This window comes from Apium graveolens, unplaced genomic scaffold (genome assembly GCF_009905375.1).
Source record: "Apium graveolens cultivar Ventura unplaced genomic scaffold, ASM990537v1 ctg4907, whole genome shotgun sequence".
NCBI classification, from domain to species: Eukaryota; Viridiplantae; Streptophyta; class Magnoliopsida; order Apiales; family Apiaceae; genus Apium; species Apium graveolens.
In genome coordinates, this window is record NW_027418738.1 from 87,932 (window position 1) to 108,363 (window position 20,432).

The following is a 20,432-nucleotide window of genomic DNA, read 5'->3' on the forward strand; positions in this document are numbered from 1 at the left end:
TATTGTATGACTAGTTTGTATGAGTGTAGCTACTGACTTTGACTGATAGTAGTAGCAGTACGACTGTTATATCATAGGTTTTTGTATCAAGCACTGACACCTGCAGCTGGTGTTCTACCTATACATATATGAGATGGTCTTTTGCACGTTTTCTTTATTTTATTTCCAGTTATTTAAGTATTTACATTTATTTCATTACCATTGCATAATTACAAATGTTGTTTTATTTACGATCATGTTGTACCCTTATGTTTTCAAAAAGATTTTAAAGTATTTAAAAAAAAAATTATTTACACATCATACTGTTTTATTTATTTAGCTATTTAATAAGCTGTTTTATTTTCCCAAATCAATTGTTTTAATACATGTTTAATATACTGTTATTAAAGAAGACCCATTGTTTATTTACCAGAAAGATGGCACCTAAAAGAAAAGCACAACCCGACTCATCAAATGGAAATACCGAGGGCCAAAACAATAATAACCAGATGGATCAGATGTTTAATCTCATGCAACAACAGATGTTGATGATGCAACAGCAAATGCAGCAGCAACAACAACAGTTCCAGCAACAGATGTTACAGCAAGCCGCTCATCCAGGACATCAAGTACCACCAGCAGCACCTACGGTCACTTTCAAGCAATTTCAGTCGGTAATCCTACAAAGGCGAGAGCTTGGCTGAAGGAGATGGAGAAGGCTTTTTCGTTGGTAAAAGTTGAGGAAGAACAAAAGACGGATTTTGCTAGCTACTTTCTAAAAGGCGAAGCCAATTACTGGTGGGAATCGAAGAAAGCTTTGGAAGGAGAAGGTGTGGTGACCTGGGATAGATTCACTGATCTTTTCTTGGAGAAATATTTTCCTCGCTTTATGAAGAACCAGATGGAGATCAAGTTCCTGGAGCTGAAGCAAGACAACTTATCAGTGGCGGATTATGAGACCAAGTTCATTGAATTGGCTAGATTTGTTCCAGAGCAAGTGGATACGGATGAGAAGCGGGCCAAGAGATTCCAGCAAGGACTGAAACCATGGATTCGTAGCAAAGTAGCTGTGTTTGAACTGACAACTTATGCGGCTGTTGTTCAGAAGGCTATGATTATTGAAGGTGAAAGTGAAGCAGCTCAGAAAGAGAAAGGACCAGGAAATTCTGAGAATCATTTCAACAAAAGACCGGGATTTCAAGCTCGGGGAAAAGTAAATTTTAGGAGACCAGAACAAAACAACCAGATGATGGGTAATCGAATTCCTGCTCCAACTCAGCAAAGGCTTATTCGGCCGCCTATACCTGATTGCAGAACGTGTGGTAAAAAGCATACGGGAATTTGCAACAAGCCAAATGTCACGTGTTTCAAGTGCAAGCAAAGGGGACACTATTCTGGAGAATGTCCGATGGGAAAAGCAGAAGTTACTTGTTTCCAATGTGGGAGAAAATGACATATTACCAGAGACTGCAGAGGAGTTGCAATGGCCGCTAGTATTCCAAGAGTTTTAGCATTACCTCCACCTCCACTACCACAACAAAATCAGCCCAGAGCAAGGACTTTCAATATGTCAATGAAGGAAGCGGTACAGAATCTGAATGTGGTTGCAGGTACACTCCCTGTAAATTCTGTAAATGCTCTAGTATTGATTGATTCAGGAGCTACTAGATCTTTTATTTCTGAAGATTTTATCTCTAAGATAGATTGTGAGGTTCAGTGGTTAGATGAAGTGTTAGTCATAAAATTAGCGAATGATGATCAGGTTGCAGTAGATCGAATATGCCCGATTTGTGATATTGAGATAGGGAGATGTCATTTTTCAGTTGATTTGATACCTTTTAGGCTAGGGGAGTTTGATGTTATTTTAGGAATGGATTGGTTATCTAGTAATAATGCTCAGATTGATTGTGCGAATAAGAAAGTGAAATTGCAAACTGAAGAAAATGAAACGGTAATATTTAAAGGTGAGAAGCAAAAGCAGAAATTCTTAACAATAATGCAGACAAGAAGATTTCTACATCAAGGATGTCAAGCTTACTTAGCCTATGTACGGGATACTGACAAAGGTAATCCGAAGATTGAAGATATTCCTGTAGTTTGCGAGTTTCTTAATGTTTTTACAGACGAACTACCAGGACTTCCACCAGATCGAGAAATCGAGTTCATTATTGACTTGATGCCAGGGACTGAACCAATTTCGAAAGCTCCATATCGAATGACACCTATTGAAATGAGGGAATTAGCAAAGCAGTTGCAAGAACTTCTCGACAAAGGAATCATAAGGCCAAGTGTATCCCCATGGGGCGCACCAGTATTGTTCGTGAAAAAGAAGGATGGTAGTATGCGACTGTATATTGATTATCGTGAGCTGAACAAGTTAACTATCAAGAATAAATATCCTTTACCTCGCATCGATGATTTATTTGATCAACTAAAAGGAGCAGCATGGTTTTCGAAAATTGACTTACGATTAGGCTATCATCAGTTAAAGATCAAAGCCGAAGATATTCCAAAGACAGTGTTCAGAACGAGGTACGGACACTATGAATTTCTTGTGATGGCTTTTGGATTGACGAATGCACCTGCATCGTTTATGAATTTGATGAATCGAGTATTCAAGAAATATCTGGATAAGTTTATCATTGTATTTATTGATGACATCTTGATCTATTCAAAGACGGAAGAAGAACATGCAGCGCATTTAAGAACAACATTGGAGATATTACGAAAGGAGCAGCTTTATGCAAAATTTTCAAAATGCAAATTTTGGTTAAAGGAAGTGCAGTTTCTAGGGCTTATCATCAGTAGAGAAGGCATTCAAGTTGATCCAGCAAAGATTGAAGCTGTGTTAAATTGGGAAAGACCAAAGACGCCGACAGAAGTTCGAAGTTTCTTAGGGCTGGCAGGATATTATCGAAGATTTGTCAAAGATTTTGCGAAGATAGCAATACCGCTGACCAAGTTAACTCGAAAAAGTAAAAAGTTCGAATGGGATGGTAAGTGTGAAGAAAATTTTCAAGAGTTGAAGAATCGGTTGGTGACCGCACCAGTATTAGTACTGCAAGATGAGCAAGGAAATTTCGTCATATACAGTGACGCTTCGTATCGCGGGCTAGGATGTGTATTGATGCAACACGGTAACGTCATTGCATATGCTTCGAGACAACTTAAACCTCATGAGCAGAAATATCCTACGCATGATTTGGAATTGGCAGCAATCGTATTTGCATTGAAGCTTTGGAGACATTATCTGTACGGTGAAAAATGTGAAATCTACATGGATCATAAAAGTCTGAAGTATATCTTCACGCAAAAGGAACTGAACATGCGACAACGTCGATGGTTGGAATTGATTAAAGATTATGATGTTACAATCAGTTATCATCCAGGAAAAGCAAATGTTGTAGCGGATGCGTTGAGCAGAAAATAAAGATTGAATCGGTTAACTTCATGCGAAGAATTGGTCAAGGAATTCGACAAATTAGAAATCGAGATTCGTATTCCCAATGAATCTGCAGGAACTATCTACGCTATGACTTTCCAACCAGGGTTGCTAGAAAAGATTCGTCGTTGTCAAGATGAAGTGATGAGTCAAGACGATGACTTAACGGGAGAAGAGATTACAACTCAAAAAGATAATGAAGGAATTTTACGTTTTGCGTCGAGAATCTGGATCCCTAACGTGGCAGAATTAAAAGAAGAAATAATGCAAGATGCACACAATTCGAAGTATTCCATTCATCCAGGAAGCACAAAAATGTATCGCGATTTAAAGGAAAACTTTTGGTAGCCGAATATGAAGAAGGAAATAGCAGAATGGGTAAGTAAATGCTACACATGCCAGCGAATTAAAGCAGAACATCAACGTCCGAGTGGGTTATTGCAACCATTAGACATTCCAGAATGGAAATGGGAACATCTGGCGATGGATTTCGTAGTGGGACTTCCAAGGACGAAAGCAAATCACGATGCAATTTGGGTTATTGTTGATCGATTGACGAAATCAGCACATTTTCTTCCAATTAACGAGAGATTTTTACTGGACAAGTTAGTGCACTTATATCTCAAAGAAATTGTGATGCGTCATGGAGTACCAATATCGATTGTATCGGATCGAGATCCTCGTTTCAATTCAAGATTTTGGAAACAATTCCAAGAATGTCTAGGAACGAAGTTGAACATGAGTACAGCCTATCATCCGCAAACCGACGATCAAAGCGAAAGGACAATTTAAACGATTGAAGACATGTTACGAGTTTGTGCGATCGATTTCGAAGGCAGTTGGGATGAACATTTACCCCTAGTGGAATTTTCTTATAATAACAGCTATCACGCCAGTATTGGAATGCCACCGTATGAAGCACTATATGGGAGAAAATGCAGATCACCCGTGCATTGGGATGAAGTTGGAGAACGCAAGATTTTGGGTCCAGAAATAATTCAGCAGATGAAAGAAAAGATTGAACTTATTCGAAAACGAATCGAGGCAGCACAAAACAGGCAAAGCAAATATGCAGACCAAGCAAGGAAGGATATGGACTATCAGGAAGGAGAACACGTATTGCTCAAAATATCGCCATGGAAAGGATTGACCAGATTTGGCAATAAAGGGAAATTGAAGCCACGATATGTTGGACCATTTGAAATTTTGAAGAAAATTGGGAAGGTTGCGTATGAGTTAGCTTTACCACCCCATATGCAGCACATTCACAACGTATTTCATGTATCAATGCTTAAGAAGTACAATCCTGATACAAGGCATGTAATAGAGTATGAACCAGTAGAACTTCAGGCAGATTTGTCGTATGTAGAGCAGCCGATAAGGATTCTAAATCGGCAAGAGAGGGTATTAAGAAAAAAGTTTGTGTCATTAGTGAGAGTCTTGTGGAGAAACCCAGTGGTTGAAGAATCGACCTGGGAGCTTGAGAGTGAAATGTTAGAAAAGTATCCTCAGTTATTTGCATAGTATGATTCTGAGGACAGAATCCTGTTAGGGGGGGGGAGAATGTAACGACCGAGAAATTACGCTTGTATTATATTATAATAATGATAAATTATGTGTATTATTATGTGATAAAATGTGTTAAGTCATTAAACCCTAACTGCTATGTGTTATGTGTTGGCTGTTTGATTCAAACGTGTTTTGGATATTTATTGAGCGTTTAATTGTCAATTATATATTTTATAGCAAAACCCGTACAGCTCAAAACTATGTTTTAAAAGCCCGTATTTCAAACAAAATCACTGGCCCTATTTTATTAAAAATGCCCTATACCATATCGCTATTCTGAACCCCTAGACGTTTTATAAATTGACTTTTTTCGCGAAAAACGACTTTTCCGGACCCCTTCGGGTACCAAAAACCCCACAAAAATTACATTTTTATTTTTATATGATCATGAAATTATCATATATCATTTTTCTTTGTATTTTTGTAATATTCACAATATTTGGGAATTTTTAGCATTTATTTTGTATTTATTGGATATTTAAAAATTCAATATTGTTACCAAAAATTATAAAAATTGGGGCCAAATATTTTTATTAGGAGTGTAATTAGACCCTTAATTTTACTTAGGGGTATTATTTTCATAAATATAAAAACCTGATTTACTATTAATTTTTCAGTTAATTATGATTAAAAATCAGAAAAATAAAAAAGAAAATTAGAAAGGGAATTAGGGTTAGGGTTTGGTGAAGAACAGAGCAGCAGAATCAAAGCTGATTTTGAAGGTGATTCCGGAGTCCAAATCAGTCATGTGAGTACTCGTTTTGAAGCTTATGATCTGTAGTTTTCAATTATGTGATTGTTTTTAATGTTTGATTGATCGAATTGAAAGTTGTTATTTTCGGGTTTTAATCGCGAATTCGGGTTTGATTTTCTGTGTGTTGTTTGATGTTATGGTTGTTAGAGTCGATTAGATCGTTGAATTTGGGATCGATTGACACCAGTTTCGTCAAATTTGGTTAACGTTTGGAAGAACTCGGTTTTTCGATGAAGTTCATCGGAGAACTTCGACTTGTGGTCGGAGATGGCGGAGGGGGGATTCTCTGATGGTGGTGACGCTGTGGGACGACGGCTGAAACTCTAAGGAATCGAACGGAGTCAAAAAGGAGGAGAAACGATGATCAGGAGGCTAGTTTTTCGCCTCGCCGGAACCCATCGTCGTCGCCGGATTCTGGGACGGTGACGGCTGTTCTTCGTGACCCGATAACCCGAGGTCGACCCGGTTTGCAACCCGGAAACGACCCGGGTTTGATCCTAAAAATCCAACCCCTGTTTCTGTTTTTGTGTTTTTGATTAAATTAATTATTTATTTATATTTTAGTAATTAAAATCAGTTTTTAATAATTCTAAAAATTAATTAAAAATTAGTTTTAAATTCTGAAAAATAGTATTATTAATTTTTAAATTATTCTATTAAATTATAAATTCGAAATTAATTATTTAATTAATTATTTAATTATTTATCTAATTATTTATTAATTATCTAATTAATTAATAATTGGGTAATTAATTAATAAATAAGAATTAGAAATAATTAAGTGATATGATTAATAATCTAATAATTAGTTAATAATGCGAATAGTGATTCACTAATTAGAATTATTATTCGAGCGTTAGTTATTCGAATAATATTGCGGTAATTATTCGTATCGTATAATTAGATATCAGTAACTAATTAATTAGCGAATCGTATGAGTTTCAATAATAATATAATAGTTCGATAATTATGTAAGAATTGCGAGTAGCTCGTAGATATACGAGTGATTAATCGTTAAGTTGGTTTATAATTCGAGTAATTCGTAGTTATTCGATAAATAGCGTATCAGTTAATTAAATCGATTGATTATTTGTAAATAATCGATCTGATCGAATAAGTAATAATAATTTGTAATAAATAGTAATAATTCCTAATAATTAGGGATTAATTATTTTAAAATACAATAATTAATAATTAATTATTTAAAAATATAATTAAGGATTATTTAATTATAATTAATTATTTAGAATTAATTATTAATTAATTAAATCTTGTTTAATTCATAATAATTCAACCATTAGTCCGATTTGAGCGAAACGAAGACCCCTAGACTCAGAAAAATTAGACGAATCCAATAAAAATAGTTGTAAGTTATAATTTCTTCCGAAAAAGAGGGTTTGATGATAATTGATAGTTCGTAGGTCCTAATATGGGTATAATTGAGCCGAATAAATTCCGAAAAATTATAATAAAATCAGATAAGGTTAGTTAATGCAGGTATGAGTCTAGAATCAATTCTAAAAATAATTATAAGTCTAAAAAATAATTATATGCTTTATGTGCTACGTGCTTTAAGTGATTATGTGAATCTATGTGCTATATAATGTATGTGTATATATGCGAGTCAGATAGAAACGCATGGGTAGACTAATAAGGTTGCGTGATATAAATTCAAGATACACGTATATAGTAAGTTATCTAAACGACTATCTTTCCATGATTGGTTCAGTGTTAGCAAGGCAGAGCAAGCTAGGAACAAAAGGCGGTGAGTTGAACCAGGTTAAGTACGCGCAAGGCAAGTTTTTCCCCTATTCTAAATTCAGAATAGTGAATTATATTTCCTTTTATCGTATCAGTTACCTTTGATAATCATTGTTCATATACACTGTTACCCATTTATTAATGTTTGTTTTAATTTCATTTCAATTCTTGATTCACCCAATTTATTGAATTCCATGTTCATATTTCAATTCTTTTACCCTTGTTACATATACTCTGGTATATCCTGGTGTTGGGATATATCAAAAGCATTCTGATTGTTCCGGATGCTAAGCCTTGGACTGGATGGTTACTATACGGGCTGGGTTTTGCCCAGACCATTATTTAATAGGCCATAGTTGCCTGAGTACTCTTTATGTTGGTCGGGTCTATGCAGTTGGGTATAGATCCGCACTATATCCTGACTGATCAGCGAGTTATAGTGCATATGTTGGTTCTTATTTCCAGTCTTGTTCATTTGGTACTCGCCAGCATTGGCAAATTACTATCCTATACAGATTCAGATGGTTGTTCCAACCAGCAGCTTATTGGTTCACTTATTTCTCTTTCTTTATACTATATATATTGTTGTAGGCTTGTTGAGCAATTTTGGCTCATCCCCTTTTATTGTTATTCCTATTGTTTTACAGTTAAGGTAGAGAATGAAACCCATCAGGACCCGCATAGTCAAGAAGCGAGTCAAGCAGCGGGACCCTCTTATTCCAAGAGTGTTCCTTCCCATTCCCGAAGAGAGCTTTGAATTGCCAGATCAGGTGTAGCAGGATAAGTAGTAATGCTGGGTTGAATAAAAGTCTTGTGTAGTTTGAATAAAAGTTGTGTGGTGAGATTGTAGATAGAATAAAGTTCTGTAACAAAGAGAGTTCTTGAGACAGGTTTTATTTATTTGGGTTTGTAATAAAGTGTAGTATATGGTTCTTGTTTTCAACTCAAGCCTTAAAAGATCATGAGTAGTATTAGTTCGGGGTAATCATTATATTTATATTCCGCTTGTGCAGGTTTAGTGGTAGTTGTTGTTAATAATGCCCCAAATCTATACCCCGGATTTGGAGGGTGTTATAAGTACGGCCTATCACCCCCAGACGGATGGCCAAAGTGAAAGAAAGATCCAGACAATCGAGGACATGTTACGCGTTTGTGCTATTGATTTCAAAGGAAATTGGGATGAGCATTTACCCCTGGTAGAGTTTGCTTATAACAACAGTTATCACGCTAGTATTGGTATGCCACCCTATGAAGCCCTTTATGGACGCAAATGCAGATCTCCAGTATATTGGGATAAAGTAGGAGAACGCAAGATACTTGGACCTGCCCTGGTACAGCAGACAAAGGAAGTTGCTGAAATTATCCAGAAGAGATTGATAGCCGCACAAGATCGTCAGAAAAAATACGCAGACCAGTCAAGGAAAGACATGGAATTTGAAGAAGGAAGCTTGGTATTACTGAAAGTATCACCGTGGAAAGGACTAACAAGATTTAGGAAGAAAGGACTAACAAGATTTAGGAAGAAAGGGAAGTTAAGTCCAAGATATGTCGGACCTTTTGAGATCCTAAAGCGCGTTGGCAAAGTAGCTTACGAGTTGGCGCTACCTCCGCACATGGAGCACATTCACAATGTTTTTCACGTATCAATGCTTAAGAAATATAATCCAGACTCCAGGTATGTAATAGAATATGAGCCAATAGAGCTTCAGGCGGATTTGTCATATGTAGAAAGTCCGATAGAGATTCTAGAGGAGAGAGAAAAAATATTAAGAAATAAAGTGGTAAAGTTAGTAAGAGTTTTGTGGAGAAACCCAAAGGTTGAAGAGTCAACCTGGGAGTTAGAAAGTGATATGAGAGAAAAGTACCCTCATTTATTTTCTTAGAAGATTCTGAGGACAAACCTTTTAAGGGGGAAGGATGTAATATCCGGGATATATCGTGTAATTATTTTGCTATAAAATAATTATTATATGTGTCCAGTATCTATTCTGTGAATTAATTGTTAAGTGTTATCTGTATTTGGATAATTATCCCGAAAACCGATACCGTTTGGATCAGTTTTTATAAATAAACGTACCGTTTTATATCCGGAATGATCCAACGGGATACTAATTTTCCGTAAATATAAATAGCCTTTACCCATATTTTATTTCGTATCAAAATCATTTACAGACATATAATTATATAATTTTCAGAGAAAAACCCTAATTTCATAAACCGTTCTAAGAATCAAACAAGTTTTTGAAGGTGTTATTGAATTCGGTTTGGAAAGCTCGAGTAACCAATCTGAAGGTCTTGAAGAGCTCTTCCAGATTCTGTAATCCATACACCTGCAGAAATCAAGGTTATTTTTCTATAATTTAATTTATTTTCGAATTATTTTGATTAAAAATATGAATTTTTGTTCGGATGATTGTTTGTATGATTTAATGATTGCATGTTATAGAGCTTGTTTTCCTGATGATTTTGATATATTATACGTCTGATTTGGAGTCCAATAACATGTTCAAATTTGAGTTCAATTTTCGAATTTTAAAATTAGAGTTTATAACCCGTATGAATGTTCTTAATTGAAATTTGGGGGTTTCTTATTTTGGAATAGATAGATGTGGTGGTATAGTGGATTGTGTTCTCTGTGAAATTTGCAATCCAGTCGTATAAGTTTCATGAATCAACGAGGTCTGTAGAGAAGGGAGTTGTGTTTTGAATATTTTCGAAGTTCGCCGGAAACTGGCAAACTTCACGGCCAAATTCCGGCCAACTCAGGGATGATTAGAACGATTTGTTGGCATGGTTGTGTTCCTGGTAAAGTATAGATGTGATCTGGAGGTGTTGGTGGGGTGAGGACGCCGGGAACGTGTTCTCCGGCCACCCCTGCATTTTCCGGCGACGGGGTTGAAAAAATTGCAGTTTGATCCCTGGACTTTTAGGGACAATACAGTTAGGTCCCTGAAGTTTCCAGACTTTGCAAATTTAGGATTCATGTTTTAAAAATGTTTAAAAATCATATTTCCTATTTATTTTTATTAGAAAAATTCGTTTTTAATTTCTGAAAATTCTAAAAACTATTATTTTAATTCCGAAAATTATTTTTAATTCAAAAATAAATCTGAATTATTTAGTTAATTAATTTCAGTTAATTTTTAATTGATTAATTGGTCAATTAATTCGAAAATTAATTGATTAATTGATTTAATTAATAATTAATTATTTATTTAATTAGATTTAATTATTTAAAAATGATTTAAAATTTCTGAAAAATAGTTTCGAGCTTAAAAATATTATTCTAAATTATTTCCAAGGCTCGATAATTATTATAAAATTGTTTCGAAGCCAGAATTGGCTAACCGAACCCTGTTTATTAACCCGAAATTGATCCAACGACCCGTTTTAATTCCGAAAAATGTTTTAAAAATCATTTCAAATACCAGAAAGCCTATTTATGACCCGAAACTTCTTTATAAATGATATGTCATTGATTATGTGACGTATTATGTGTTATATATGATTTGTTGGTTGACTGTCGGTCTCTATATTCGATGTGTACTTGTTTATTGCATAACTTTCAATCCGTTAATCGGATTTGGGTGAAACGAAGGGTAGATAGAAGTATGTATTGAATAGAATCGTATGAGTTGATTATTGATAGATGCTTATGATATGTGAGCAGAAGAGGCAAAACGTAGGAAAGGGAAACAGGTAGTTGAGGAGTAAGGCGGTTGAGATTGGAAGCGAGTACAGTGTAGTAAGCTAACACCAGGCAAGTGTTCTGAACTTTCTCGAGATATTGTAGTGATTGATAGTCCTGTTCTAAATTGCAAGTGCTTTGAAGCACAAAAACCCAAACCCTGATTCCAGTTTTGATCTTGAGCCGTAAACCTTATTCTTTCTAAGCCATTGATTATTGCATACCCGAATACGAACCTCAAGCACACGATACTACTCCACAAATACATACAAACTAAATATCGAACACTGAATCGAATTACCTACACACTCAAACCATTGTATCCTATACTTTGAAAGGCAAAATCCTTGAAACCTTGAAACACTGATTCCTTTGTTATCCAATTCTTTGATTACCCAACAGCTAAGCTTTGAAAATGCCATATTGATCCTAATGAACACTGAAACCATTTCATTATGAAACATCCAATGTTGTTAATGATCCTGTTTATTGTTTATTATTGCTTATTCTGTTATTATGTTAGAATTGGATTGTTTTTATAAAATTGTGGACCAGATTCGTGGTCAGACCATATAATGGTCAAGTTAGGCCAATGTGTGCCTTGGATCCAGTAGTTAAAGCAGTGCTGTGTGCTTTGCTCGGGGTTAGTGCGTGACTGATCAGCAGCCTAACCTTGGTTTTTAAAATGAAAGTATAAGGTCCAATTCTAAATCATAATTCATTGTTCACTTGATATCGTAAGCATTTTCACCTGATGATCATTATTCTCAGTTTTGTCATTGTGACTTGCTGAGCTAGTTAGCTCATTTATGCGATATTGTTTATGTTCTTTTCCAGTTAAGAAGGAACAGGTTGGTAACGAGGATCCCCAGTCCAGCGCAAGAGCTAGGGGTTCAGGTTGATCGAGCTGAGCTAGTAGGCTTCTTTTGGGATAATATAAGTTTGTAAAAGTTTGTAATAATGTTTACTACTCGGTTCTGAGTTTGGATAGTTGGGGTTTGAACGGTTTGTAATATAAGTGTGTGTTCGGCTTGTGTGCATACTTTAACCTGTTGCGGTCCGTGGTAGTTGGTAAGTAGGGTCACTGCATATTATTATTAACTTTATTATTATTATAAGCAGGTTATAAATAAGGTGTGTGTGGACCCCAAACTTCTGACCCGGGTTTGGAGGGCGCCACACAAAAGGCATGGGAGAAAGTCAAGAACAGTTGCTATTAAGGCTGAGGAGAAATTCTCCAAAGTGACTGTCTCAAAGAAAGGCAAAGGAAAGACTCTCATCACAAAGTCTAATACTGAGTCATCAAGTTCTGATAGTGATGAGGATTCAGAAACTGAAAGTCTATCAGAGATGGATGCTGATGAAGATATGATGAAATTGTGTGCTCTTATGGTGAAGGGTATCACAAAGATAGTCTACAGGAAATTCAGAAGGGGAAAGAAGTTTTCCAGAAAAAGTGGAAGTTCTGATAAGAAGGGATTCAGAAAATCTGAAGGCAAAGCTGGAAAGTCTGACAGAGGAGATTACTCAAATGTTAAATGTAACACCCCCAGATCCGGGGTCGGGGATCCGGGTTGTCACGAGTTCCATTTCCCTTAGTAACACCCAACCTTAATAATTAATCAACTACTCTATACCGTGACCCCACAATAAACACACACACCACACGTTATAGTCTCAGAGATGAACATCCAAAAATAATCACAAGTCATTTTATTCCACAATTATCTGCCAATACACCTTAGAAGGTTTTCTGAATAAATTTATATTTTCTTTGCCATTATTAAAATTCGTAAATATACATAATCTGGTACATCAAAAGTTGAAGCCTAGTCTATTGGTATTTCCCTACCTCAGCTACAGTGACTTCAACACCTATAGGAAACTGCGGAATGCTTCCTATCCGCTCGCGAATTGGGAGCTTGGTCTTGTTCATCTTGTCTATCTGATGTTGTGTGATGAAAGAAGAAAGCAAGGGTGAGCAGCAAGCCCACCAAAATAATATGTATAATGATTAACAATATATGAGCCTTCTCATAGTACTCATGAAAGTCTTGGTCAAAAGAAATGAACCAAGTTTGATATTTTAATGCGATGAAGTCACAAAATAGTCAGTATATATATATATACATATATACTTTTCAAAATCCTGGAAGTCCTCTTCCATGCATAATATACACAAAGTTCCAGTTTATAACTGTATAAAAAGTATCGTTGCAAGGTGATCTAATATATCTAACCTTGTCTCAACGTTTTTCTGAAAATCTTTGTCATTCATAAGACAATTATTAACTAGATGTAAGTTTAAAGATGAAGTTACAAGATACTCCAATATACTTATATCTTTTCCAAATACTACTTGAACTACCACCGTTCAAGTTATAATTAATTTCAAAAGTTCATCCCACTGATGAGACCACAAGATAAGACTTGAATAGATTCAATCTTTGAAATATTATTAAAGGAAATGAAGTTATGATATACTTCATTAAGTTCTGATATATATATATATCCACATATACATCTTCTTTATACAATTTCCTGAAAACCTCTGTCATGTAAAGTATGAACAGAGTTGCAATATCCAATAAATTTGGAAAGGAAAAGAATTTTGGCATAAACCAGGTATCTTGCTGATCAGGCAAAGATACCCATAAGTAACCTTTTCTACTAGTAGATGGACGAATTCCCCACTGGTCATCACCCTGGTCGTAATAGGACCTTATGCTGGACTGCCACTCAGCCACTTATGCATTTGATGGACTCCCACTGAGCCACTTACACTATCATGGATGCCCACTGAGCCCATGGTGCTTATGCCGACTCAATAGATGGACTTACTTCCCGAACGTTGGGTAAGTAATCAATTCATTTACCAAAACTGCAACCGTGTTGCGAATATAAAATACACCACAGAGCCGGATCCCTCAGGTTTTGAGCGAGTATTTCAATCCCCTTAAAAAGGAAGATCTTAAATATAAAAATGAGTTTTGGGATCCGCTCTAACTTTTAAAAATCATTTTGAAGACTCGAAAACACTTTAAAGAGTGTTTGGAGTAAAGCTGATTTAATGAAGTAAATCAGTCCCCAGAATATTTAGAAAATGTCTGAATATTATTATTTAAATAATATTCCCATAAAGAATAATCTTTATAAAAATAATTGAAGTAGAAGTATTAAAACTTATACTTGAAATGAATATTAAATAACCAAAGATATACTTATATGAAAGTACTATCTTTATTTGAATAATCGAAAATAAGTTTGATTATTGACACCTTATTCTTTAATAAAATAAAGAATATATCTCAGCAAATAATCGGAGTCATAGATCCTCAAATGAATATTCAAATAATATTCATTAAATAATATAAACTGAGTCATAAGCCCTCGAATGAATATTCAAATAATATTCAATAAATAATAAAAGGAGTCATAAGTCCTCGAATGAATATTCAAAATAATATTCATTTAATATAAATGAGTCATAAGCCTTCGAATAATATTCGAAATAATATTCAATAATAAAATAAAGTTAAAGTTATCGAATAAACCTTATTCGATTAATAGTTTTGAAAACTATGACCATATATATATATAAGTATATATATATATATTTATATCCATATATATAAAATCTACTCGGGATCCTCGACTCCCGGTTTTAGAAAATATTTTCACCTTTGGGTCCCTATACTAAGGGTATATGCAAATTACCGCTATCCTCTAGCATAGGTATTATCAACTGAATCAACATATATATATGGAAAGAATACGAAACAGGCATGCATATATATATACCATAGCAGCATGCTTCAATATATTGCAACATTTGCTAATTAACCAACATGCATCTATCGCAAGATAATGCAAATACATATATACATCACAACAACAGTTATAACTGGTAGAAAACTTGCCTGAGCGACTGGGGGTTATGAATGGCTCGGGACGAGTCTGGTAACCTATAAACAACAAGTAAGTTGGAATTAAACCAAAGTCACTTGTAAATCTATACTTTAACTAACTTAGACTCTAACGCTTGTTTTGCGCTTACTAATTCTCTTAAGTCACTCAAGTACCCTCGGCTCCACCATTTTTAATAATTTAACCGTTACGAGTTTTAAGGCGATTCCTTCGCGAGTGTCTTACCAACTGCCTATTACACCTTACATAAATGTTTCATACTTCAATTAGTCATTTAAGGTCTTTAACCTATGTTTCAAAGTAAGGCGAGGGGAAATGTTTCATTCGCGAAACGCCGTTACATGAAACGGTCGTTTCTCCTAAACCGTGCATCGGAATCGAACGAACTACATATCAAAACGAAGCTCGTAACATGAGATATCTAGACATGGCAATGGTCAACATCTAGCAGGGGGTTCTCGGGTCCTAATGTTATGCACAAAAACAGTCTAAAGAAAATCGGACATTACGACGACTATGTTTACGCGATTTCCCAAATTAAACCATTCCAAATCAACCACAATTCAACCCACAATCACAACCCAATAAAAACTCCATCCAAACTAAATCATAACAGCCCCAACAACTCCACATTAACAATTTATACTTATTCCCCACATGAACTAAAAGCTTTACTTAGGTTCATTAACTAATAACCAAGATTTCCAACTCCAAAAATATCACAAAATCAACCCATCTCTAAACACACAATAATCATGCCTTTCACCAACTAAACTACTCATAACAAGCTTTACACATGATTACAAACCCATTACACTAACCCATCATCTCAACATTAGGAAATCTAAACAACAAAACTTAAAACTAAGATCATGAAGAGTTATACCTTCCTTGAAGCTTTTAATCCATGAAAGATCCTTGGAATGCCCATGGAAGCCTTAATCTAACCTCCTACAAGCTTGTTCTTTCAAAGAAATCAAGAACACAAAAATTAATTTCAAGAAAGTACTATTCACCATCTTCTTCCTTGATTTTTAGAAAAAGATTGGCTTGGAATTAGAAGCTTAAACTTATAGGAAGTATGTAACTTAACTAGGAGAAGCTAGGATAATTAGCTTGTAAAATAGCAAGTGGAGGAGCTTGGACTTTCATTTTTTAAGAAAAGAGGCCGAGAGCTTGAAGAAGAAAATGGGGGTTTTGTGTTTTTTTGATTAAAATGAAATGTTTTGGCTTGGTTGGTTGCTTTTTGTCTTGTTTTAGTAAATTACCTAGTTGCCCTTGATTTTGTGTGGTTAAAAATCAACCACATCTCCTTCCCCTTATGTCATGCTTATGTCACATTGCTATGTCATCAACCCTTCTAATCTCTTTGATTAGCTTCTAATTGTTTGCCTAATGACCGCTGATCTGTTATACGGTTCGCTTAACTTTCGTTTTCGTTTATCGTTCGAGGGATTATACCCGGGATCTTATTACTTAGGTTCCCTTAACCTTTCTCAATATATTATATTCCTTTTATGATCCTCTCTTATAATCCTTTAATTTAAATCCTTTTTATCCTGTTACCTTATACTCAATTATTTCCGTACCTAGTGGATTTCCGGGAAAAATCAAAGTGTTCGGATTTGGATTCTGACGATCTTTACATACACTTATATCCCATATAAAGTACTAATAAAATCTCAGAATATCCATATCAGAACCCCTATATAGTGTGGCATGAAAAGTTTTCTCATTCAGCAAAAACACTATTCATAAGGGTTTCAAAAATTTCCAAAAATTGGGGTTATTACAGTCTCCCCTCCTTAAAAGGATTCCGTCCCGGAATCAGATAGAAATGAATAGGGATACTTTCTTAACATTGCACTTTCTAACTCTCGAGTAAATTTTCCCACATTGTGGTCCTACCACCAAACTCCGCCTAGTTTGATAATCCTTCTCCTAAGCACTTGTTCCTTTTCACTCTATAACCTTTCTTGGTTGCTCCATATAGGTTACATCTGGTTGCATGTCTATGCGCTCATATGCCCCTATTTGTCTGGCATCCGAATTACACTTCCTTAACATTGATACGTGGAACACGTTATGAACTTGCTACAGGTTCGGGGGTAGGGCTAGCTCATATGCTAACTTCCCAAACGTCTTAATATATCCAAGGGTCCAACAATTTGTAGACTTAGCTTTCCTTTCTTCCCGAACCTCATTAATTCTTTTCAAGGGAATACTTTTAACAATACAAGGTTCCCTCATTCCTATTCTTTGTCCTTTCGTGTCAAATCGACATACTTCTTATGTCCTTCCTGGCTACTACCAGTCGTCCTCTGATTAGATCTATTATATCCCTGGTCCTTTGGACTACTGCGGGTCCGAGCATCTTGCGCTCTACAACTTCATCCTAACATAAGGGAGATCGACATTGTCTTCCCTCAAGGATCTCCTAAGGCGATATCTCAATACTGACATATGATCTATTATTGTAAGATAACTCAATCCGCATTAAGTGATCATTCCAAATTCTTTCAAGTCTATTGCACAGACTCTCATCATAGCTTCTAACATTATAGCTTTTGCTTCTCAATACCCATTCTTTTCCAGTTCGTTATCGTTATCACCTTCCGTTCCTAATATTATACTGGTTATACTTTTGCTCGTTAGCGTTCTATAACCTTTTAATAACCACGTCAACCTTAGTATCACGAATGTGTTTCCATTCCGCATACTACCACCACTTTATTACTCCTTTTTCAGTTGTTTCTATTTTCCAAAATTTGATCAATCAAATAGAAGTAAAGGAATTTGTTGAGAGATCACTATGATCATGAACACTTGTTATATCGCATAGTTAGTACAGAAGGTGGCCAACCTTTAGTACTTGACAAGCAATTAAACAATAGCTGGTATCCTACTCGGCTTCTATCACACAGATAGATAGTCATTCGGCAATACCTCCCCTTCTGGAAGGGTTGTTCTTCTCAGCTTATATGAAATGAAAAGGAGAGAAAAGAACGAACTGAAGAGAATTGTATATTCGTAAAAATTTTATTGCCATAAAATATCTGGCTTGGAATCTACCTCAGAACTATAGAGGTTTGTCATAGGAGAACAAAACATATACGTATTTATATCAACATCAAGTATTATAGCATCGTATTTCACATGCCTAAATATTTGCTAATCCGTCCATCATTCTCTGGACCCATGCTCTTCCTCGAGCTTATACACAATTGTAATAACCCCAAAATTTTCAACTTTTTGTAACCCTTGTGAATAGTGTTTTAGCTGAATGAGAAAACTTTTCACGCCACACTATGTAGGGGTTCTGTTATGGATATTCTGGGATATTATTAGTACTCTATGAAGTATATAAGTGTATGTAAAGATCGTCAGAATCCAATTCCGAACACTTTGGTTTTTCCCGGAAATCCACAAGATACGGAGAGAATTGAGTATAAGGTAACAGGATAAAAAGGATTTAAATTAAAGGATTATAATAGAGGATCATAAAAAGGAATATAATGTATTGAGAAAGGTTAAAGGAACCTAAGTAATAAGATCCCGGGTATGATCCTTCAAACGATAAACGAAAATGAAAGTAAGCGAACCGTATAACAGATCAGCGGTCATTAGGCAAACGATTAGGAAGTTAATCAAAGGGATTAGTGGGAATGATGTCATCCAACCAATAGAAAGAGGACAAGGAAGGGAGGATGACATCATGAGGATGACATAAGCATGACATGGGAAGGAAGGAGGTGTGGTGGCTTTGTAACCACACAAATTCAAGGGCAAGAAGGTAATTGACTAAATCAAACACAAAACTACAACCAACCAAGCCAAATAATTCATTCTTCATCAAAAATCAAAAAGCAACCAAGGCTTTGTTCTTGAAGCTCTCGGCTTTTCACTATTCAAAAGGCAAGAAAAAATCAAAATCAAAGATCCAAGCTTCCTAAATTGGTAAGATAATTCCCTAATCATCTTCATGCTTAGTTAGGACTATATCATGAATTTAAGCCATTAATTCCTTCTCAATCTTCTTCATTTAATCAAAGAAGAAAACAATGAATAATGTTTTCAAGTTTTTAACTTGAACTTTTTCTTGTTTTTCTTGAAGATCCAAGCATTCTTAAGACTTCTCAAAGCTTCTTAAGGCTTCCTAGCTCCTCCCACCACTTCAAGGAAGGTATACCATCTCCAAACCCTAGATTCCTATGTATTATAAGATGATTTTGATTAGTAGGATGATATTGTAGCTTGTTGTTGTGATTAGAGTTTGGGATTTGAAATGGTAGTGAAATGGAATGGTAAATGTTGTGGTTTTGATTTAAAAGAACTTAAGTATGATTAAAGTTAAGTTTAGGCATAAGTATGAATGATTAAATTGAATTGGTTGGGGTTGTTATGATGTGATAAGGATGGATGTTGGTTGTATGTTGGATTTGAGGTTGATTTGAAATGGTTTTGAATGGTTTAAAATATTGGAAATCGCGTAAACATAGCCGTCGTAACGTCCGATTTTCTTTGGACTGTTTTTGTGCATAGCATTAGGACCCGAGAACCACCTGCTAGATTATGACCACTGCCATGTTTAGATAGCTCATGTTACGAGCTTCGTTTTGATATGTAGTTCGTTCGATTCCGATGCACGGTTTAGGAGAAACGACCGTTTCAAGTAACGGCGTTTCGCGAACGAAACTTTTTCCCTCGCCTTACTTTGAAACATAGGTTAAAGACCAAAAAGGGTTAATTAATGTATGAAACATTTATGGTAAGTGTGTTAGGCAGTTGGTAAGACACTCGCGAAGGAATCGCTTTAAAACTCGTAAAGGTTAAATTATTAAAAATGGTGGAGCCGAGGGTACCCGAGTGACTTAAGCAAATCAGTGAGCGCAAAACAAGCGTTAGAGTCTAAGTTAGTTAAAGTATAGATTTACAAGTGATTTTGGTTTAATTCCAACTTACTTGTTGTTTATAGGTTACCAGACTCGTCCCGAGCCTTTTATCACCCCAAGTCGCTCAGGCAAGTTTTCTACCCGTTATACTGTTGTTGTGATGAATATATGTATATGCATTATCTTGTGATAAATGCATGTTTATATTAGCAAATGTTGCAATATATTGAAGCATGCTGATATGGTATATATATGCATGCCTGTTTCGTATTCTTTCCATATATATCTATTGATTCAGTTGATAATACCTATGCTAGAGGATAGCGGTAACTTGCATATACCCTTAGTATAGGGACCCAAAGGTGAAAATATTTTCTAAAACCGGGAGTCGAGGATCCCGAGTAGATTTTATATATATGG